Genomic DNA, 23,862 nt, shown 5'->3' with positions numbered 1-23,862 from the left:
ATATGGGAGACCGTATGGACGATTCAAAATTCCTGATAGCCGGAAGGCCGTTATTCTATGGGAATTTGGATGCGGAAATGGGGTATCCTAAATTCCTGATACTTGGAATGCCGCTATTGCATGGGAATTTGGTGGGATTTTGGGACAGCTTCTGGGGGGTTCCAAATTGCAGAAAAACCGAATGCAATGTTTCCATGGGAATTTGGGAGGGGAAGAGGATGATTCTCAGTTCCTGAAATCTGGAATGTTGTTATTCCATGGGAATGTGGTGGGAATCTGGGAGGCTGTATGGGGCATTCTCAATTCCTCACACCTGGAATCCCATGATTCCATGGGAATTTTTTTCAGGAAGCTGGAGGATTCCCAATTCCTGACACTAGGGATGCTGTTGTTCCATCGGAATTTGAGTGGGGAACTGGAATATTTCAAATTGCAGACATCTGGAAAGTTGCTTTTCTTTGGGAATGTGGTGGGATTTGGGGTGGGTTTCTGGGGGATTGTTAATTCCCAACACGCAGAATGCCATTTTTCTATGGCGATTTGGGAGGATAAGTGGAGGAGTCAAGATTCCCTGCACCAGCAATGCCATGATTCCATGGGAAATTGCGTGGAGAGCTGGCGGATAATAGATTCCTGATATCTGGAATTCTGTTATTCCTTGTGAATTTCCTGGGTATTTGGGAGGCTGTATGGGAGATTCTAAAGTGCCAACAGCCAGAATGACATGATTCCATGCGAAATTCGAAGGGGAAGTGGAGGATGCTCAATTCCTGACACCTGGAATTCTGTTATTCCATGGCTGTTATGGTGCGGATTTGAAGGATTCGAAATACGTGACACCCGGAAGTGTCTTACTCCCTAGGGATCTGGGAGGGAAATGGGCAAATTCTCAATTCTCAATACCCAGAATGTCGTTATTCCATGGGCTTTTTGGAAGGGAACTCGAGGATTCCAATATCCCCATGCCTGCAAGGCTGTTATTCTATTGGAATTTGGGAGTGGAACCGGAGGATTCCAAATTCCCAATGCCCAGAGTGCTGTAATTGCATGGTTTTGCTGGGAATTGGATAGTGCAAATGGCGGATACCATATTCCCAACACCATGAATGCTGTTTTTCCTAGGTTGTCGTGGGAATTTAAGTGGGCATATGGATGTTTTGAAAATCCCCATACCCGGAATGCAGCTATTCTATGGGAATTTGGAAGGGGAAGTGGAGGATTCTAAATTTGGCACACACAAAATGCCGTTCTTCCATTCGAGTTTGGTGGAAATTTGGGAGAGGAAGAGGAGGAGTTGAAATTAGCAATGAGTGAACTGCTCTTATTCCCTGGTTTTGTTGGGAATTTGGAAGGGGAAGTGGAGGATTCTAAATTTCGCACACACATAGTGTCATGATTTCGTTACAGGTTGATTGGAATTTGGGCGAGGAACTGGAGCATTCGAAATTCCCAACACATTAAATTGGTTATTTCATGGGAATTTGCAAGGGCAACATGACGATTCAACCTTCCCAATGCCCAGAATGCCATTATTCCCTAAACATTTGGGAGGGAAATAGGCAGATTCCAAGTCCTCAGCTCCCAGAATGCTGTTATTCCATGGGAATTGGGGTATGGAACTAGATGAAACTCAATTCCCCATGCTTGGGTATGCGTTATTCCATGGGAATTTGGGAGACCGTATGGACGATTCAAAATTCCTGATAGCCGGAAGGCCGTTATTCTATGGGAATTTGGATGCGGAAATGGGGTATCCTAAATTCCTGATACTTGGAATGCCGCTATTGCATGGGAATTTGGTGGGATTTTGGGACAGCTTCTGGGGGGTTCCAAATTGCAGAAAAACCGAATGCAATGTTTCCATGGGAATTTGGGAGGGGAAGAGGATGATTCTCAGTTCGTGAAATCTGGAATGTTGTAATTCCATGGGAATGTGGTGGGAATCTGGGAGGCTGTATGGGGCATTCTCAGTTCCTCACACCTGGAATCCCATGATTCCATGGGAATTTTTTTCAGGAAGCTGGAGGATTCCCAATTCCTGACACTAGGGATGCTGTTGTTCCATCGGAATTTGAGTGGGGAACTGGAATATTTCAAATTGCAGACATCTGGAAAGTTGCTTTTCTTTGGGAATGTGGTGGGATTTGGGGTGGGTTTCTGGGGGATTGTTAATTCCCAACACGCAGAATGCCATTTTTCTATGGCGATTTGGGAGGATAACTGGAGGAGTCAAGATTCCCTGCACCAGCAATGCCATGATTCCATGGGAAATTGCGTGGAGAGCTGGCGGATAATAGATTCCTGATATCTGGAATTCTGTTATTCCTTGTGAATTTCCTGGGTATTTGGGAGGCTGTATGGGAGATTCTAAAGTGCCAACAGCCAGAATGCCATGATTCCATGGGAAATTCGAAGGGGAAGTGGAGGATGCTCAATTCCTGACACCTGGAATTCTGTTATTCCATGGCTGTTATGGTGCGGATTTGAAGGATTCGAAATACGTGACACCCGGAAGTGTCTTACTCCCTAGGGATCTGGGAGGGAAATGGGCAAATTGTCAATTCTCAATACCCAGAATGTCGTTATTCCATGGGCTTTTTGGAAGGGAACTCGAGGATTCCAATATCCCCATGCCTGCAAGGCTGTTATTCTATTGGAATTTGGGAGTGGAACCGGAGGATTCCAAATTCCCAATGCCCAGAGTGCTGTAATTGCATGGTTTTGCTGGGAATTGGATAGTGCAAATGGCGGATACCATATTCCCAACACCATGAATGCTGTTTTTCCGAGGTTGTCGTGGGAATTTAAGTGGGCATATGGATGTTTTGAAAATCCCCATACCCGGAATGCAGCAATTCTATGGGAATTTGGAAGGGGAAGTGGAGGATTCTAAATTTGGCACACACAAAATGCCGTTCTTCCATTCGAGTTTGGTGGAAATTTGGGAGAGGAAGAGGAGGAGTTGAAATTAGCAATGAGTGAACTGCTCTTATTCCCTGGTTTTGTTGGGAATTTGGAAGGGGAAGTGGAGGATTCTAAATTTCGCACACACATAGTGTCATGATTTCGTTACAGGTTGATTGGAATTTGGGCGAGGAACTGGAGCATTCGAAATTCCCAACACATTAAATTGGTTATTTCATGGGAATTTGCAAGGGCAACATGACGATTCAACCTTCCCAATGCCCAGAATGCCATTATTCCCTAAACATTTGGGAGGGAAATAGGCAGATTCCAAGTCCTCCGCTCCCAGAATGCTGTTATTCCATGGGAATTGGGGTATGGAACTAGATGAAACTCAATTCCCCATGCTTGGGTATGCGTTATTCCATGGGAATATGGGAGACCGTATGGACGATTCAAAATTCCTGATAGCCGGAAGGCCGTTATTCTATGGGAATTTGGATGCGGAAATGGGGTATCCTAAATTCCTGATACTTGGAATGCCGCTATTGCATGGGAATTTGGTGGGATTTTGGGACAGCTTCTGGGGGGTTCCAAATTGCGGAAAAACCGAATGCAATGTTTCCATGGGAATTTGGGAGGGGAAGAGGATGATTCTCAGTTCGTGAAATCTGGAATGTTGTTATTCCATGGGAATGTGGTGGGAATCTGGGAGGCTGTATGGGGCATTCTCAATTCCTCACACCTGGAATCCCATGATTCCATGGGAATTTTTTTCAGGAAGCTGGAGGATTCCCAATTCCTGACACTAGGGATGCTGTTGTTCCATCGGAATTTGAGTGGGGAACTGGAATATTTCAAATTGCAGACATCTGGAAAGTTGCTTTTCTTTGGGAATGTGGTGGGATTTGGGGTGGGTTTCTGGGGGATTGTTAATTCCCAACACGCAGAATGCCATTTTTCTATGGCGATTTGGGAGGATAACTGCAGGAGTCAAGATTCCCTGCACCAGCAATGCCATGATTCCATGGGAAATTGCGTGGAGAGCTGGCGGATAATAGATTCCTGATATCTGGAATTCTGTTATTCCTTGTGAATTTCCTGGGTATTTGGGAGGCTGTATGGGAGATTCTAAAGTGCCAACAGCCAGAATGCCATGATTCCATGGGAAATTCGAAGGGGAAGTGGAGGATGCTCAATTCCTGACACCTGGAATTCTGTTATTCCATGGCTGTTATGGTGCGGATTTGAAGGATTCGAAATACGTGACACCCGGAAGTGTCTTACTCCCTAGGGATCTGGGAGGGAAATGGGCAAATTGTCAATTCTCAATACCCAGAATGTCGTTATTCCATGGGCTTTTTGGAAGGGAACTCGAGGATTCCAATATCCCCATGCCTGCAAGGCTGTTATTCTATTGGAATTTGGGAGTGGAACCGGAGGATTCCAAATTCCCAATGCCCAGAGTGCTGTAATTGCATGGTTTTGCTGGGAATTGGATAGTGCAAATGGCGGATACCATATTCCCAACACCATGAATGCTGTTTTTCCGAGGTTGTCGTGGGAATTTAAGTGGGCATATGGATGTTTTGAAAATCCCCATACCCGGAATGCAGCAATTCTATGGGAATTTGGAAGGGGAAGTGGAGGATTCTAAATTTCGCACACACAAAATGCCGTTCTTCCATTCGAGTTTGGTGGAAATTTGGGAGAGGAAGAGGAGGAGTTGAAATTAGCAATGAGTGAACTGCTCTTATTCCCTGGTTTTGTTGGGAATTTGGAAGGGGAAGTGGAGGATTCTAAATTTCGCACACACATAGTGTCATGATTTCGTTACAGGTTGATTGGAATTTGGGCGAGGAACTGGAGCATTCGAAATTCCCAACACATTAAATTCGTTATTTCATGGGAATTTGCAAGGGCAACATGAGGATTCAACCTTCCCAATGCCCAGAATGCCATTATTCCCTAAACATTTGGGAGGGAAATAGGCAGATTCCAAGTCCTCAGCTCCCAGAATGCTGTTATTCCATGGGAATTGGGGTATGGAACTAGATGAAACTCAATTCCCCATGCTTGGGTATGCGTTATTCCATGGGAATTTGGGAGACCGTATGGACGATTCAAAATTCCTGATAGCCGGAAGGCCGTTATTCTATGGGAATTTGGATGCGGAAATGGGGTATCCTAAATTCCTGATACTTGGAATGCCGCTATTGCATGGGAATTTGGTGGGATTTTGGGACAGCTTCTGGGGGGTTCCAAATTGCAGAAAAACCGAATGCAATGTTTCCATGGGAATTTGGGAGGGGAAGAGGATGATTCTCAGTTCGTGAAATCTGGAATGTTGTTATTCCATGGGAATGTGGTGGGAATCTGGGAGGCTGTATGGGGCATTCTCAATTCCTCACACCTGGAATCCCATGATTCCATGGGAATTTTTTTCAGGAAGCTGGAGGATTCCCAATTCCTGACACTAGGGATGCTGTTGTTCCATCGGAATTTGAGTGGGGAACTGGAATATTTCAAATTGCAGACATCTGGAAAGTTGCTTTTCTTTGGGAATGTGGTGGGATTTGGGGTGGGTTTCTGGGGGATTGTTAATTCCCAACACGCAGAATGCCATTTTTCTATGGCGATTTGGGAGGATAACTGCAGGAGTCAAGATTCCCTGCACCAGCAATGCCATGATTCCATGGGAAATTGCGTGGAGAGCTGGCGGATAATAGATTCCTGATATCTGGAATTCTGTTATTCCTTGTGAATTTCCTGGGTATTTGGGAGGCTGTATGGGAGATTCTAAAGTGCCAACAGCCAGAATGCCATGATTCCATGGGAAATTCGAAGGGGAAGTGGAGGATGCTCAATTCCTGACAGCTGGAATTCTGTTATTCCATGGCTGTTATGGTGCGGATTTGAAGGATTCGAAATACGTGACACCCGGAAGTGTCTTACTCCCTAGGGATCTGGGAGGGAAATGGGCAAATTGTCAATTCTCAATACCCAGAATGTCGTTATTCCATGGGCTTTTTGGAAGGGAACTCGAGGATTCCAATATCCCCATGCCTGCAAGGCTGTTATTCTATTGGAATTTGGGAGTGGAACCGGAGGATTCCAAATTCCCAATGCCCAGAGTGCTGTAATTGCATGGTTTTGCTGGGAATTGGATAGTGCAAATGGCGGATACCATATTCCCAACACCATGAATGCTGTTTTTCCGAGGTTGTCGTGGGAATTTAAGTGGGCATATGGATGTTTTGAAAATCCCCATACCCGGAATGCAGCAATTCTATGGGAATTTGGAAGGGGAAGTGGAGGATTCTAAATTTGGCACACACAAAATGCCGTTCTTCCATTCGAGTTTGGTGGAAATTTGGGAGAGGAAGAGGAGGAGTTGAAATTAGCAATGAGTGAACTGCTCTTATTCCCTGGTTTTGTTGGGAATTTGGAAGGGGAAGTGGAGGATTCTAAATTTCGCACACACATAGTGTCATGATTTCGTTACAGGTTGATTGGAATTTGGGCGAGGAACTGGAGCATTCGAAATTCCCAACACATTAAATTGGTTATTTCATGGGAATTTGCAAGGGCAACATGACGATTCAACCTTCCCAATGCCCAGAATGCCATTATTCCCTAAACATTTGGGAGGGAAATAGGCAGCTTCCAAGTCCTCCGCTCCCAGAATGCTGTTATTCCATGGGAATTGGGGTATGGAACTAGATGAAACTCAATTCCCCATGCTTGGGTATGCGTTATTCCATGGGAATATGGGAGACCGTATGGACGATTCAAAATTCCTGATAGCCGGAAGGCCGTTATTCTATGGGAATTTGGATGCGGAAATGGGGTATCCTAAATTCCTGATACTTGGAATGCCGCTATTGCATGGGAATTTGGTGGGATTTTGGGACAGCTTCTGGGGGGTTCCAAATTGCAGAAAAACCGAATGCAATGTTTCCATGGGAATTTGGGAGGGGAAGAGGATGATTCTCAGTTCGTGAAATCTGGAATGTTGTTATTCCATGGGAATGTGGTGGGAATCTGGGAGGCTGTATGGGGCATTCTCAATTCCTCACACCTGGAATCCCATGATTCCATGGGAATTTTTTTCAGGAAGCTGGAGGATTCCCAATTCCTGACACTAGGGATGCTGTTGTTCCATCGGAATTTGAGTGGGGAACTGGAATATTTCAAATTGCAGACATCTGGAAAGTTGCTTTTCTTTGGGAATGTGGTGGGATTTGGGGTGGGTTTCTGGGGGATTGTTAATTCCCAACACGCAGAATGCCATTTTTCTATGGCGATTTGGGAGGATAACTGGAGGAGTCAAGATTCCCTGCACCAGCAATGCCATGATTCCATGGGAAATTGCGTGGAGAGCTGGCGGATAATAGATTCCTGATATCTGGAATTCTGTTATTCCTTGTGAATTTCCTGGGTATTTGGGAGGCTGTATGGGAGATTCTAAAGTGCCAACAGCCAGAATGACATGATTCCATGCGAAATTCGAAGGGGAAGTGGAGGATGCTCAATTCCTGACACCTGGAATTCTGTTATTCCATGGCTGTTATGGTGCGGATTTGAAGGATTCGAAATACGTGACACCCGGAAGTGTCTTACTCCCTAGGGATCTGGGAGGGAAATGGGCAAATTCTCAATTCTCAATACCCAGAATGTCGTTATTCCATGGGCTTTTTGGAAGGGAACTCGAGGATTCCAATATCCCCATGCCTGCAAGGCTGTTATTCTATTGGAATTTGGGAGTGGAACCGGAGGATTCCAAATTCCCAATGCCCAGAGTGCTGTAATTGCATGGTTTTGCTGGGAATTGGATAGTGCAAATGGCGGATACCATATTCCCAACACCATGAATGCTGTTTTTCCGAGGTTGTCGTGGGAATTTAAGTGGGCATATGGATGTTTTGAAAATCCCCATACCCGGAATGCAGCTATTCTATGGGAATTTGGAAGGGGAAGTGGAGGATTCTAAATTTGGCACACACAAAATGCCGTTCTTCCATTCGAGTTTGGTGGAAATTTGGGAGAGGAAGAGGAGGAGTTGAAATTAGCAATGAGTGAACTGCTCTTATTCCCTGGTTTTGTTGGGAATTTGGAAGGGGAAGTGGAGGATTCTAAATTTCGCACACACATAGTGTCATGATTTCGTTACAGGTTGATTGGAATTTGGGCGAGGAACTGGAGCATTCGAAATTCCCAACACATTAAATTGGTTATTTCATGGGAATTTGCAAGGGCAACATGACGATTCAACCTTCCCAATGCCCAGAATGCCATTATTCCCTAAACATTTGGGAGGGAAATAGGCAGATTCCAAGTCCTCAGCTCCCAGAATGCTGTTATTCCATGGGAATTGGGGTATGGAACTAGATGAAACTCAATTCCCCATGCTTGGGTATGCGTTATTCCATGGGAATATGGGAGACCGTATGGACGATTCGAAATTCCTGATAGCCGGAAGGCCGTTATTCTATGGGAATTTGGATGCGGAAATGGGGTATCCTAAATTCCTGATACTTGGAATGCCGCTATTGCATGGGAATTTGGTGGGATTTTTGGACAGCTTCTGGGGGGTTCCAAATTGCGGAAAAACCGAATGCAATGTTTCCATGGGAATTTGGGAGGGGAAGAGGATGATTCTCAGTTCGTGAAATCTGGAATGTTGTTATTCCATGGGAATGTGGTGGGAATCTGGGAGGCTGTACGGGGCATTCTCAATTGCTCACACCTGGAATCCCATGATTCCATGGGAATTTTTTTCAGGGAGCTGGAGCATTCCCAATTCCTGACACTTGGGATGCTGTTGTTCCATCGGAATTTGAGTGGGGAACTGGAATATTTCAAATTGCAGACATCTGGAAAGTTGCTTTTCTTTGGGAATGTGGTGGGATTTGGGGTGGATTTCTGGGGGATTGTTAATTCCCAACAGGCAGAATGCCATTTTTCTATGGCGATTTGGGAGGATAACTGCAGGAGTCAAGATTCCCTGCACCAGCAATGCCATGATTCCATGGGAAATTGCGTGGAGAGCTGGCGGATAATACATTCCTGATATCTGGAATTCTGTTATTCCTTGTGAATTTCCTGGGTATTTGGGAGGCTGTATGGGAGATTCTAAAGTGCCAACAGCCAGAATGCCATGAATCCATGGGAAATTCGAAGGGGAAGTGGAGGATGCTCAATTCCTGACACCTGGAATTCTGTTATTCCATGGCTGTTATGGTGCGGATTTGAAGGATTTGAAATACGTGACACCCGGAAGTGTCTTACTCCCTAGGGATCTGGGAGGGAAATGGGCAAATTCTCAATTCTCAATACCCAGAATGTCGTTATTCCATGGGCTTTTTGGAAGGGAACTCGAGGATTCCAATATCCCCATGCCTGCAAGGCTGTTATTCTATTGGAATTTGGGAGTGGAACCGGAGGATTCCAAATTCCCAATGCCCAGAGTGCTGTAATTGCATGGTTTTGCTGGGAATTGGATAGTGCAAATGGCGGATACCATATTCCCAACACCATGAATGCTGTTTTTCCTAGGTTGTCGTGGGAATTTAAGTGGGCATATGGATGTTTTGAAAATCCCCATACCCGGAATGCAGCTATTCTATGGGAATTTGGAAGGGGAAGTGGAGGATTCTAAATTTCGCACACACAAAATGCCGTTCTTCCATTCGAGTTTGGTGGAAATTTGGGAGAGGGAGAGGAGGAGTTGAAATTAGCAATGAGTGAACTGCTCTTATTCCCTGGTTTTGTTGGGAATTTGGAAGGGGAAGTGGAGGATTCTAAATTTCGCACACACATAGTGTCATGATTTCGTTACAGGTTGATTGGAATTTGGGCGAGGAACTGGAGCATTCGAAATTCCCAACACATTAAATTGGTTATTTCATGGGAATTTGCAAGGGCAACATGACGATTCAACCTTCCCAATGCCCAGAATGCCATTATTCCCTAAACATTTGGGAGGGAAATAGGCAGATTCCAAGTCCTCAGCTCCCAGAATGCTGTTATTCCATGGGAATTGGGGTATGGAACTAGATGAAACTCAATTCCCCATGCTTGGGTATGCGTTATTCCATGGGAATATGGGAGACCGTATGGACGATTCGAAATTCCTGATAGCCGGAAGGCCGTTATTCTATGGGAATTTGGATGCGGAAATGGGGTATCCTAAATTCCTGATACTTGGAATGCCGCTATTGCATGGGAATTTGGTGGGATTTTTGGACAGCTTCTGGGGGGTTCCAAATTGCGGAAAAACCGAATGCAATGTTTCCATGGGAATTTGGGAGGGGAAGAGGATGATTCTCAGTTCGTGAAATCTGGAATGTTGTTATTCCATGGGAATGTGGTGGGAATCTGGGAGGCTGTACGGGGCATTCTCAATTGCTCACACCTGGAATCCCATGATTCCATGGGAATTTTTTTCAGGGAGCTGGAGCATTCCCAATTCCTGACACTTGGGATGCTGTTGTTCCATCGGAATTTGAGTGGGGAACTGGAATATTTCAAATTGCAGACATCTGGAAAGTTGCTTTTCTTTGGGAATGTGGTGGGATTTGGGGTGGATTTCTGGGGGATTGTTAATTCCCAACAGGCAGAATGCCATTTTTCTATGGCGATTTGGGAGGATAACTGCAGGAGTCAAGATTCCCTGCACCAGCAATGCCATGATTCCATGGGAAATTGCGTGGAGAGCTGGCGGATAATACATTCCTGATATCTGGAATTCTGTTATTCCTTGTGAATTTCCTGGGTATTTGGGAGGCTGTATGGGAGATTCTAAAGTGCCAACAACCAGAATGCCATGATTCCATGGGAAATTCGAAGGGGAAGTGGAGGATGCTCAATTCCTGACACCTGGAATTCTGTTATTCCATGGCTGTTATGGTGCGGATTTGAAGGATTCGAAATACGTGACACCCAGAAGTGTCTTATTCCCTAGGGATCTGGGAGGGAAATGGGCAAATTGTCAATTCTCAATACCCAGAATGTCGTTATTCCATGGGCTTTTTGGAAGGGAACTCGAGGATTCCAATATCCCCATGCCTGCAAGGCTGTTATTCTATTGGAATTTGGGAGTGGAACCGGAGGATTCCAAATTCCCAATGCCCAGAGTGCTGTAATTGCATGGTTTTGCTGGGAATTGGATAGTGCAAATGGCGGATACCATATTCCCAACACCATGAATGCTGTTTTTCCTAGGTTGTCGTGGGAATTTAAGTGGGCATATGGATGTTTTGAAAATCCCCATACCCGGAATGCAGCTATTCTATGGGAATTTGGAAGGGGAAGTGGAGGATTCTAAATTTGGCACACACAAAATGCCGTTCTTCCATTCGAGTTTGGTGGAAATTTGGGAGAGGAAGAGGAGGAGTTGAAATTAGAAATGAGTGAACTGCTCTTATTCCATGGTTTTGTTGGGAATTTGGAAGGGGAAGTGGAGGATTCTAAATTTGGCACACACATAGTGTCATGATTTCGTTACAGGTTGATTGGAATTTGGGCGAGGAACTGGAGCATTCGAAATTCCCAACACATTAAATTGGTTATTTCATGGGAATTTGCAAGGGCAACATGACGATTCAACCTTCCCAATGCCCAGAATGCCATTATTCCCTAAACATTTGGGAGGGAAATAGGCAGATTCCAAGTCCTCCGCTCCCAGAATGCTGTTATTCCATGGGAATTGGGGTATGGAACTAGATGAAACTCAATTCCCCATGCTTGGGTATGCGTTATTCCATGGGAATATGGGAGACCGTATGGACGATTCAAAATTCCTGATAGCCGGAAGGCCGTTATTCTATGGGAATTTGGATGCGGAAATGGGGTATCCTAAATTCCTGATACTTGGAATGCCGCTATTGCATGGGAATTTGGTGGGATTTTGGGACAGCTTCTGGGGGGTTCCAAATTGCGGAAAAACCGAATGCAATGTTTCCATGGGAATTTGGGAGGGGAAGAGGATGATTCTCAGTTCCTGAAATCTGGAATGTTGTTATTCCATGGGAATGTGGTGGGAATCTGGGAGGCTGTACGGGGCATTCTCAATTCCTCACACCTGGAATCCCATGATTCCATGGGAATTTTTTTCAGGGAGCTGGAGCGTTCCCAATTCCTGACACTAGGGATGCTGTTGTTCCATCGGAATTTGAGTGGGGAACTGGAATATTTCAAATTGCAGACATCTGGAAAGTTGCTTTTCTTTGGGAATGTGGTGGGATTTGGGGTGGGTTTCTGGGGGATTGTTAATTCCCAACACGCAGAATGCCATTTTTCTATGGCGATTTGGGAGGATAACTGGAGGAGTCAAGATTCCCTGCACCAGGAATGCCATGATTCCATGGGAAATTGCGTGGAGAGCTGGCGGATAATACATTCCTGATATCTGGAATTCTGTTCTTCCTTGTGAATTTCCTGGGTATTTGGGAGGCTGTATGGGAGATTCTAAAGTGCCAACAGCCAGAATGCCATGATTCCATGGGAAATTCGAAGGGGAAGTGGAGGATGCTCAATTCCTGACACCTGGAATTCTGTTATTCCATGGCTGTTATGGTGCGGATTTGAAGGATTCGAAATACGTGACACCCGGAAGTGTCTTACTCCCTAGGGATCTGGGAGGGAAATGGGCAAATTCTCAATTCTCAATACCCAGAATGTCATTATTCCATGGGCTTTTTGGAAGGGAACTCGAGGATTCCAATATCCCCATGCCTGCAAGGCTGTTATTCTATTGGAATTTGGGAGTGGAACCGGAGGATTCCAAATTCCCAATGCCCAGAGTGCTGTAATTGCATGGTTTTGCTGGGAATTGGATAGTGCAAATGGCGGATACCATATTCCCAACACCATGAATGCTGTTTTTCCGAGGTTGTCGTGGGAATTTAAGTGGGCATATGGATGTTTTGAAAATCCCCATACCCGGAATGCAGCTATTCTATGGGAATTTGGAAGGGGAAGTGGAGGATTCTAAATTTCGCACACACAAAATGCCGTTCTTCCATTCGAGTTTGGTGGAAATTTGGGAGAGGAAGAGGAGGAGTTGAAATTAGCAATGAGTGAACTGCTCTTATTCCCTGGTTTTGTTGGGAATTTGGAAGGGGAAGTGGAGGATTCTAAATTTCGCACACACATAGTGTCATGATTTCGTTACAGGTTGATTGGAATTTGGGCGAGGAACTGGAGCATTCGAAATTCCCAACACATTAAATTGGTTATTTCATGGGAATTTGCAAGGGCAACATGACGATTCAACCTTCCCAATGCCCAGAATGCCATTATTCCCTAAACATTTGGGAGGGAAATAGGCAGATTCCAAGTCCTCAGCTCCCAGAATGCTGTTATTCCATGGGAATTGGGGTATGGAACTAGATGAAACTCAATTCCCCATGCTTGGGTATGCGTTATTCCATGGGAATATGGGAGACCGTATGGACGATTCGAAATTCCTGATAGCCGGAAGGCCGTTATTCTATGGGAATTTGGATGCGGAAATGGGGTATCCTAAATTCCTGATACTTGGAATGCCGCTATTGCATGGGAATTTGGTGGGATTTTTGGACAGCTTCTGGGGGGTTCCAAATTGCGGAAAAACCGAATGCAATGTTTCCATGGGAATTTGGGAGGGGAAGAGGATGATTCTCAGTTCGTGAAATCTGGAATGTTGTTATTCCATGGGAATGTGGTGGGAATCTGGGAGGCTGTACGGGGCATTCTCAATTGCTCACACCTGGAATCCCATGATTCCATGGGAATTTTTTTCAGGGAGCTGGAGCATTCCCAATTCCTGACACTTGGGATGCTGTTGTTCCATCGGAATTTGAGTGGGGAACTGGAATATTTCAAATTGCAGACATCTGGAAAGTTGCTTTTCTTTGGGAATGTGGTGGGATTTGGGGTGGATTTCTGGGGGATTGTTAATTCCCAACAGGCAGAATGCCATTTTTCTATGGCGATTTGGGAGGATAACTGCAGGAGTCAAGATTCCCTGCACCAGCAATGCCATGATTCCATGGGAAATTGCGTGGAGAGCTGGCGGATAATACATTCCTGATATCTGGAATTCTGTTATTCCTTGTGAATTTCCTGGGTATTTGGGAGGCTGTATGGGAGATTCTAAAGTGCCAACAACCAGAATGCCATGATTCCATGGGAAATTCGAAGGGGAAGTGGAGGATGCTCAATTCCTGACACCTGGAATTCTGTTATTCCATGGCTGTTATGGTGCGGATTTGAAGGATTCGAAATACGTGACACCCAGAAGTGTCTTATTCCCTAGGGATCTGGGAGGGAAATGGGCAAATTGTCAATTCTCAATACCCAGAATGTCGTTATTCCATGGGCTTTTTGGAAGGGAACTCGAGGATTCCAATATCCCCATGCCTGCAAGGCTGTTATTCTATTGGAATTTGGGAGTGGAACCGGAGGATTCCAAATTCCCAATGCCCAGAGTGCTGTAATTGCATGGTTTTGCTGGGAATTGGATAGTGCAAATGGCGGATACCATATTCCCAACACCATGAATGCTGTTTTTCCTAGGTTGTCGTGGGAATTTAAGTGGGCATATGGATGTTTTGAAAATCCCCATACCCGGAATGCAGCTATTCTATGGGAATTTGGAAGGGGAAGTGGAGGATTCTAAATTTCGCACACACAAAATGCCGTTCTTCCATTCGAGTTTGGTGGAAATTTGGGAGAGGAAGAGGAGGAGTTGAAATTAGAAATGAGTGAACTGCTCTTATTCCATGGTTTTGTTGGGAATTTGGAAGGGGAAGTGGAGGATTCTAAATTTGGCACACACATAGTGTCATGATTTCGTTACAGGTTGATTGGAATTTGGGCGAGGAACTGGAGCATTCGAAATTCCCAACACATTAAATTGGTTATTTCATGGGAATTTGCAAGGGCAACATGACGATTCAACCTTCCCAATGCCCAGAATGCCATTATTCCCTAAACATTTGGGAGGGAAATAGGCAGATTCCAAGTCCTCCGCTCCCAGAATGCTGTTATTCCATGGGAATTGGGGTATGGAACTAGATGAAACTCAATTCCCCATGCTTGGGTATGCGTTATTCCATGGGAATATGGGAGACCGTATGGACGATTCAAAATTCCTGATAGCCGGAAGGCCGTTATTCTATGGGAATTTGGATGCGGAAATGGGGTATCCTAAATTCCTGATACTTGGAATGCCGCTATTGCATGGGAATTTGGTGGGATTTTGGGACAGCTTCTGGGGGGTTCCAAATTGCGGAAAAACCGAATGCAATGTTTCCATGGGAATTTGGGAGGGGAAGAGGATGATTCTCAGTTCCTGAAATCTGGAATGTTGTTATTCCATGGGAATGTGGTGGGAATCTGGGAGGCTGTACGGGGCATTCTCAATTCCTCACACCTGGAATCCCATGATTCCATGGGAATTTTTTTCAGGGAGCTGGAGCGTTCCCAATTCCTGACACTAGGGATGCTGTTGTTCCATCGGAATTTGAGTGGGGAACTGGAATATTTCAAATTGCAGACATCTGGAAAGTTGCTTTTCTTTGGGAATGTGGTGGGATTTGGGGTGGGTTTCTGGGGGATTGTTAATTCCCAACACGCAGAATGCCATTTTTCTATGGCGATTTGGGAGGATAACTGGAGGAGTCAAGATTCCCTGCACCAGGAATGCCATGATTCCATGGGAAATTGCGTGGAGAGCTGGCGGATAATACATTCCTGATATCTGGAATTCTGTTCTTCCTTGTGAATTTCCTGGGTATTTGGGAGGCTGTATGGGAGATTCTAAAGTGCCAACAGCCAGAATGCCATGATTCCATGGGAAATTCGAAGGGGAAGTGGAGGATGCTCAATTCCTGACACCTGGAATTCTGTTATTCCATGGCTGTTATGGTGCGGATTTGAAGGATTCGAAATACGTGACACCCGGAAGTGTCTTACTCCCTAGGGATCTGGGAGGGAAATGGGCAAATTCTCAATTCTCAATACCCAGAATGTCATTATTCCATGGGCTTTTTGGAAGGGAACTCGAGGATTCCAATATCCCCATGCCTGCAAGGCTGTTATTCTATTGGAATTTGGGAGTGGAACCGGAGGATTCCAAATTCCCAATGCCCAGAGTGCTGTAATTGCATGGTTTTGCTGGGAATTGGATAGTGCAAATGGCGGATACCATATTCCCAACACCATGAATGCTGTTTTTCCGAGGTTGTCGTGGGAATTTAAGTGGGCATATGGATGTTTTGAAAATCCCCATACCCGGAATGCAGCTATTCTATGGGAATTTGGAAGGGGAAGTGGAGGATTCTAAATTTGGCACACACAAAATGCCGTTCTTCCATTCGAGTTTGGTGGAAATTTGGGAGAGGAAGAGGAGGAGTTGAAATTAGCAATGAGTGAACTGCTCTTATTCCCTGGTTTTGTTGGGAATTTGGAAGGGGAAGTGGAGGATTCTAAATTTGGCACACACATAGTGTCATGATTTCGTTACAGGTTGATTGGAATTTGGGCGAGGAACTGGAGCATTCGAAATTCCCAACACATTAAATTGGTTATTTCATGGGAATTTGCAAGGGCAACATGAGGATTCAACCTTCCCAATGCCCAGAATGCCATTATTCCCTAAACATTTGGGAGGGAAACAGGCAGATTCCAAGTCCTCCGCTCCCAGAATGCTGTTATTCCATGGGAATTGGGGTATGGAACTAGATGAAACTCAATTCCCCATGCTTGGGTATGCGTTATTCCATGGGAATATGGGAGACCGTATGGACGATTCAAAATTCCTGATAGCCGGAAGGCCGTTATTCTATGGGAATTTGGATGCGGAAATGGGGTATCCTAAATTCCTGATACTTGGAATGCCGCTATTGCATGGGAATTTGGTGGGATTTTGGGACAGCTTCTGGGGGGTTCCAAATTGCGGAAAAACCGAATGCAATGTTTCCATGGGAATTTGGGAGGGGAAGAGGATGATTCTCAGTTCCTGAAATCTGGAATGTTGTTATTCCATGGGAATGTGGTGGGAATCTGGGAGGCTGTATGGGGCATTCTCAATTCCTCACACCTGGAATCCCATGATTCCATGGGAATTTTTTTCAGGGAGCTGGAGCATTCCCAATTCCTGACACTAGGGATGCTGTTGTTCCATCGGAATTTGAGTGGGGAACTGGAATATTTCAAATTGCAGACATCTGGAAAGTTGCTTTTCTTTGGGAATGTGGTGGGATTTGGGGTGGGTTTCTGGGGGATTGTTAATTCCCAACACGCAGAATGCCATTTTTCTATGGCGATTTGGGAGGATAACTGGAGGAGTCAAGATTCCCTGCACCAGCAATGCCATGATTCCATGGGAAATTGCGTGGAGAGCTGGCGGATAATACATTCCTGATATCTGGAATTCTGTTATTCCTTGTGAATTTCCTGGGTATTTGGGAGGCTGTATGGGAGATTCTAAAGTGCCAACAGCCAGAATGCCATGATTCCATGGGAAATTCGAAGGGGAAGTGGAGGATGCTCAATTCCTGACACCTGGAATTCTGTTATTCCATGGCTGTTATGGTGCGGATTTGAAGGATTCGAAATACGTGACACCCGGAAGTGTCTTATTCCCTAGGGATCTGGGAGGGAAATGGGCAAATTGTCAATTCTCAATACCCAGAATGTCGTTATTCCATGGGCTTTTTGGAAGGGAACTCGAGGATTCCAATATCCCCATGCCTGCAAGGCTGTTATTCTATTGGAATTTGGGAGTGGAACCGGAGGATTCCAAATTCCCAATGCCCAGAGTGCTGTAATTGCATGGTTTTGCTGGGAATTGGATAGTGCAAATGGCGGATACCATATTCCCAACACCATGAATGCTGTTTTTCCTAGGTTGTCGTGGGAATTTAAGTGGGCATATGGATGTTTTGAAAATCCCCATACCCGGAATGCAGCTATTCTATGGGAATTTGGAAGGGGAAGTGGAGGATTCTAAATTTCGCACACACAAAATGCCGTTCTTCCATTCGAGTTTGGTGGAAATTTGGGAGAGGAAGAGGAGGAGTTGAAATTAGCAATGAGTGAACTGCTCTTATTCCCTGGTTTTGTTGGGAATTTGGAAGGGGAAGTGGAGGATTCTAAATTTCGCACACACATAGTGTCATGATTTCGTTACAGGTTGATTGGAATTTGGGCGAGGAACTGGAGCATTCGAAATTCCCAACACATTAAATTGGTTATTTCATGGGAATTTGCAAGGGCAACATGACGATTCAACCTTCCCAATGCCCAGAATGCCATTATTCCCTAAACATTTGGGAGGGAAATAGGCAGATTCCAAGTCCTCAGCTCCCAGAATGCTGTTATTCCATGGGAATTGGGGTATGGAACTAGATGAAACTCAATTCCCCATGCTTGGGTATGCGTTATTCCATGGGAATATGGGAGACCGTATGGACGATTCGAAATTCCTGATAGCCGGAAGGCCGTTATTCTATGGGAATTTGGATGCGGAAATGGGGTATCCTAAATTCCTGATACTTGGAATGCCGCTATTGCATGGGAATTTGGTGGGATTTTTGGACAGCTTCTGGGGGGTTCCAAATTGCGGAAAAACCGAATGCAATGTTTCCATGGGAATTTGGGAGGGGAAGAGGATGATTCTCAGTTCCTGAAATCTGGAATGTTGTTATTCCATGGGAATGTGGTGGGAATCTGGGAGGCTGTACGGGGCATTCTCAATTCCTCACACCTGGAATCCCATGATTCCATGGGAATTTTTTTCAGGGAGCTGGAGCATTCCCAATTCCTGACACTTGGGATGCTGTTGTTCCATCGGAATTTGAGTGGGGAACTGGAATATTTCAAAATGCAGACATCTGGAAAGTTGCTTTTCTTTGGGAATGTGGTGGGATTTGGGGTGGATTTCTGGGGGATTGTTAATTCCCAACAGGCAGAATGCCATTTTTCTATGGCGATTTGGGAGGATAACTGGAGGAGTCAAGATTCCCTGCACCAGCAATGCCATGATTCCATGGGAAATTGCGTGGAGAGCTGGCGGATAATACATTCCTGATATCTGGAATTCTGTTATTCCTTGTGAATTTCCTGGGTATTTGGGAGGCTGTATGGGAGATTCTAAAGTGCCAACAGCCAGAATGCCATGAATCCATGGGAAATTCGAAGGGGAAGTGGAGGATGCTCAATTCCTGACACCTGGAATTCTGTTATTCCATGGCTGTTATGGTGCGGATTTGAAGGATTTGAAATACGTGACACCCGGAAGTGTCTTACTCCCTAGGGATCTGGGAGGGAAATGGGCAAATTCTCAATTCTCAATACCCAGAATGTCGTTATTCCATGGGCTTTTTGGAAGGGAACTCGAGGATTCCAATATCCCCATGCCTGCAAGGCTGTTATTCTATTGGAATTTGGGAGTGGAACCGGAGGATTCCAAATTCCCAATGCCCAGAGTGCTGTAATTGCATGGTTTTGCTGGGAATTGGATAGTGCAAATGGCGGATACCATATTCCCAACACCATGAATGCTGTTTTTCCTAGGTTGTCGTGGGAATTTAAGTGGGCATATGGATGTTTTGAAAATCCCCATACCCGGAATGCAGCTATTCTATGGGAATTTGGAAGGGGAAGTGGAGGATTCTAAATTTCGCACACACAAAATGCCGTTCTTCCATTCGAGTTTGGTGGAAATTTGGGAGAGGGAGAGGAGGAGTTGAAATTAGCAATGAGTGAACTGCTCTTATTCCCTGGTTTTGTTGGGAATTTGGAAGGGGAAGTGGAGGATTCTAAATTTCGCACACACATAGTGTCATGATTTCGTTACAGGTTGATTGGAATTTGGGCGAGGAACTGGAGCATTCGAAATTCCCAACACATTAAATTGGTTATTTCATGGGAATTTGCAAGGGCAACATGACGATTCAACCTTCCCAATGCCCAGAATGCCATTATTCCCTAAACATTTGGGAGGGAAATAGGCAGATTCCAAGTCCTCAGCTCCCAGAATGCTGTTATTCCATGGGAATTGGGGTATGGAACTAGATGAAACTCAATTCCCCATGCTTGGGTATGCGTTATTCCATGGGAATATGGGAGACCGTATGGACGATTCGAAATTCCTGATAGCCGGAAGGCCGTTATTCTATGGGAATTTGGATGCGGAAATGGGGTGTCCTAAATTCCTGATACTTGGAATGCCGCTATTGCATGGGAATTTGGTGGGATTTTTGGACAGCTTCTGGGGGGTTCCAAATTGCGGAAAAACCGAATGCAATGTTTCCATGGGAATTTGGGAGGGGAAGAGGATGATTCTCAGTTCCTGAAATCTGGAATGTTGTTATTCCATGGGAATGTGGTGGGAATCTGGGAGGCTGTACGGGGCATTCTCAATTGCTCACACCTGGAATCCCATGATTCCATGGGAATTTTTTTCAGGGAGCTGGAGCATTCCCAATTCCTGACACTTGGGATGCTGTTGTTCCATCGGAATTTGAGTGGGGAACTGGAATATTTCAAATTGCAGACATCTGGAAAGTTGCTTTTCTTTGGGAATGTGGTGGGATTTGGGGTGGATTTCTGGGGGATTGTTAATTCCCAACAGGCAGAATGCCATTTTTCTATGGCGATTTGGGAGGATAACTGCAGGAGTCAAGATTCCCTGCACCAGCAATGCCATGATTCCATGGGAAATTGCGTGGAGAGCTGGCGGATAATAGATTCCTGATATCTGGAATTCTGTTATTCCTTGTGAATTTCCTGGGTATTTGGGAGGCTGTATGGGAGATTCTAAAGTGCCAACAACCAGAATGCCATGATTCCATGGGAAATTCGAAGGGGAAGTGGAGGATGCTCAATTCCTGACACCTGGAATTCTGTTATTCCATGGCTGTTATGGTGCGGATTTGAAGGATTCGAAATACGTGACACCCAGAAGTGTCTTATTCCCTAGGGATCTGGGAGGGAAATGGGCAAATTCTCAATTCTCAATACCCAGAATGTCGTTATTCCATGGGCTTTTTGGAAGGGAACTCGAGGATTCCAATATCCCCATGCCTGCAAGGCTGTTATTCTATTGGAATTTGGGAGTGGAACCGGAGGATTCCAAATTCCCAATGCCCAGAGTGCTGTAATTGCATGGTTTTGCTGGGAATTGGATAGTGCAAATGGCGGATACCATATTCCCAACACCATGAATGCTGTTTTTCCTAGGTTGTCGTGGGAATTTAAGTGGGCATATGGATGTTTTGAAAATCCCCATACCCGGAATGCAGCTATTCTATGGGAATTTGGAAGGGGAAGTGGAGGATTCTAAATTTGGCACACACAAAATGCCGTTCTTCCATTCGAGTTTGGTGGAAATTTGGGAGAGGAAGAGGAGGAGTTGAAATTAGCAATGAGTGAACTGCTCTTATTCCCTGGTTTTGTTGGGAATTTGGAAGGGGAAGTGGAGGATTCTAAATTTGGCACACACATAGTGTCATGATTTCGTTACAGGTTGATTGGAATTTGGGCGAGGAACTGGAGCATTCGAAATTCCCAACACATTAAATTGGTTATTTCATGGGAATTTGCAAGGGCAACATGAGGATTCAACCTTCCCAATGCCCAGAATGCCATTATTCCCTAAACATTTGGGAGGGAAACAGGCAGATTCCAAGTCCTCCGCTCCCAGAATGCTGTTATTCCATGGGAATTGGGGTATGGAACTAGATGAAACTCAATTCCCCATGCTTGGGTATGCGTTATTCCATGGGAATATGGGAGACCGTATGGACGATTCAAAATTCCTGATAGCCGGAAGGCCGTTATTCTATGGGAATTTGGATGCGGAAATGGGGTATCCTAAATTCCTGATACTTGGAATGCCGCTATTGCATGGGAATTTGGTGGGATTTTGGGACAGCTTCTGGGGGGTTCCAAATTGCGGAAAAACCGAATGCAATGTTTCCATGGGAATTTGGGAGGGGAAGAGGATGATTCTCAGTTCCTGAAATCTGGAATGTTGTTATTCCATGGGAATGTGGTGGGAATCTGGGAGGCTGTATGGGGCATTCTCAATTCCTCACACCTGGAATCCCATGATTCCATGGGAATTTTTTTCAGGGAGCTGGAGCATTCCCAATTCCTGACACTAGGGATGCTGTTGTTCCATCGGAATTTGAGTGGGGAACTGGAATATTTCAAATTGCAGACATCTGGAAAGTTGCTTTTCTTTGGGAATGTGGTGGGATTTGGGGTGGGTTTCTGGGGGATTGTTAATTCCCAACACGCAGAATGCCATTTTTCTATGGCGATTTGGGAGGATAACTGGAGGAGTCAAGATTCCCTGCACCAGCAATGCCATGATTCCATGGGAAATTGCGTGGAGAGCTGGCGGATAATACATTCCTGATATCTGGAATTCTGTTCTTCCTTGTGAATTTCCTGGGTATTTGGGAGGCTGTATGGGAGATTCTAAAGTGCCAACAGCCAGAATGCCATGATTCCATGGGAAATTCGAAGGGGAAGTGGAGGATGCTCAATTCCTGACACCTGGAATTCTGTTATTCCATGGCTGTTATGGTGCGGATTTGAAGGATTCGAAATACGTGACACCCGGAAGTGTCTTATTCCCTAGGGATCTGGGAGGGAAATGGGCAAATTGTCAATTCTCAATACCCAGAATGTCGTTATTCCATGGGCTTTTTGGAAGGGAACTCGAGGATTCCAATATCCCCATGCCTGCAAGGCTGTTATTCTATTGGAATTTGGGAGTGGAACCGGAGGATTCCAAATTCCCAATGCCCAGAGTGCTGTAATTGCATGGTTTTGCTGGGAATTGGATAGTGCAAATGGCGGATACCATATTCCCAACACCATGAATGCTGTTTTTCCTAGGTTGTCGTGGGAATTTAAGTGGGCATATGGATGTTTTGAAAATCCCCATACCCGGAATGCAGCTATTCTATGGGAATTTGGAAGGGGAAGTGGAGGATTCTAAATTTCGCACACACAAAATGCCGTTCTTCCATTCGAGTTTGGTGGAAATTTGGGAGAGGAAGAGGAGGAGTTGAAATTAGCAATGAGTGAACTGCTCTTATTCCCTGGTTTTGTTGGGAATTTGGAAGGGGAAGTGGAGGATTCTAAATTTCGCACACACATAGTGTCATGATTTCGTTACAGGTTGATTGGAATTTGGGCGAGGAACTGGAGCATTCGAAATTCCCAACACATTAAATTCGTTATTTCATGGGAATTTGCAAGGGCAACATGACGATTCAACCTTCCCAATGCCCAGAATGCCATTATTCCCTAAACATTTGGGAGGGAAATAGGCAGATTCCAAGTCCTCAGCTCCCAGAATGCTGTTATTCCATGGGAATTGGGGTATGGAACTAGATGAAACTCAATTCCCCATGCTTGGGTATGCGTTATTCCATGGGAATATGGGAGACCGTATGGACGATTCGAAATTCCTGATAGCCGGAAGGCCGTTATTCTATGGGAATTTGGATGCGGAAATGGGGTATCCTAAATTCCTGATACTTGGAATGCCGCTATTGCATGGGAATTTGGTGGGATTTTTGGACAGCTTCTGGGGGGTTCCAAATTGCGGAAAAACCGAATGCAATGTTTCCATGGGAATTTGGGAGGGGAAGAGGATGATTCTCAGTTCCTGAAATCTGGAATGTTGTTATTCCATGGGAATGTGGTGGGAATCTGGGAGGCTGTACGGGGCATTCTCAATTCCTCACACCTGGAATCCCATGATTCCATGGGAATTTTTTTCAGGGAGCTGGAGCATTCCCAATTCCTGACACTTGGGATGCTGTTGTTCCATCGGAATTTGAGTGGGGAACTGGAATATTTCAAAATGCAGACATCTGGAAAGTTGCTTTTCTTTGGGAATGTGGTGGGATTTGGGGTGGATTTCTGGGGGATTGTTAATTCCCA

This window comes from Sturnus vulgaris, chromosome 7 (genome assembly GCF_052056855.1).
Source record: "Sturnus vulgaris isolate bStuVul1 chromosome 7, bStuVul1.hap1, whole genome shotgun sequence".
Taxonomy (NCBI): Eukaryota; Metazoa; Chordata; class Aves; order Passeriformes; family Sturnidae; genus Sturnus; species Sturnus vulgaris.
This window is presented reverse-complemented; position numbering follows the sequence as displayed.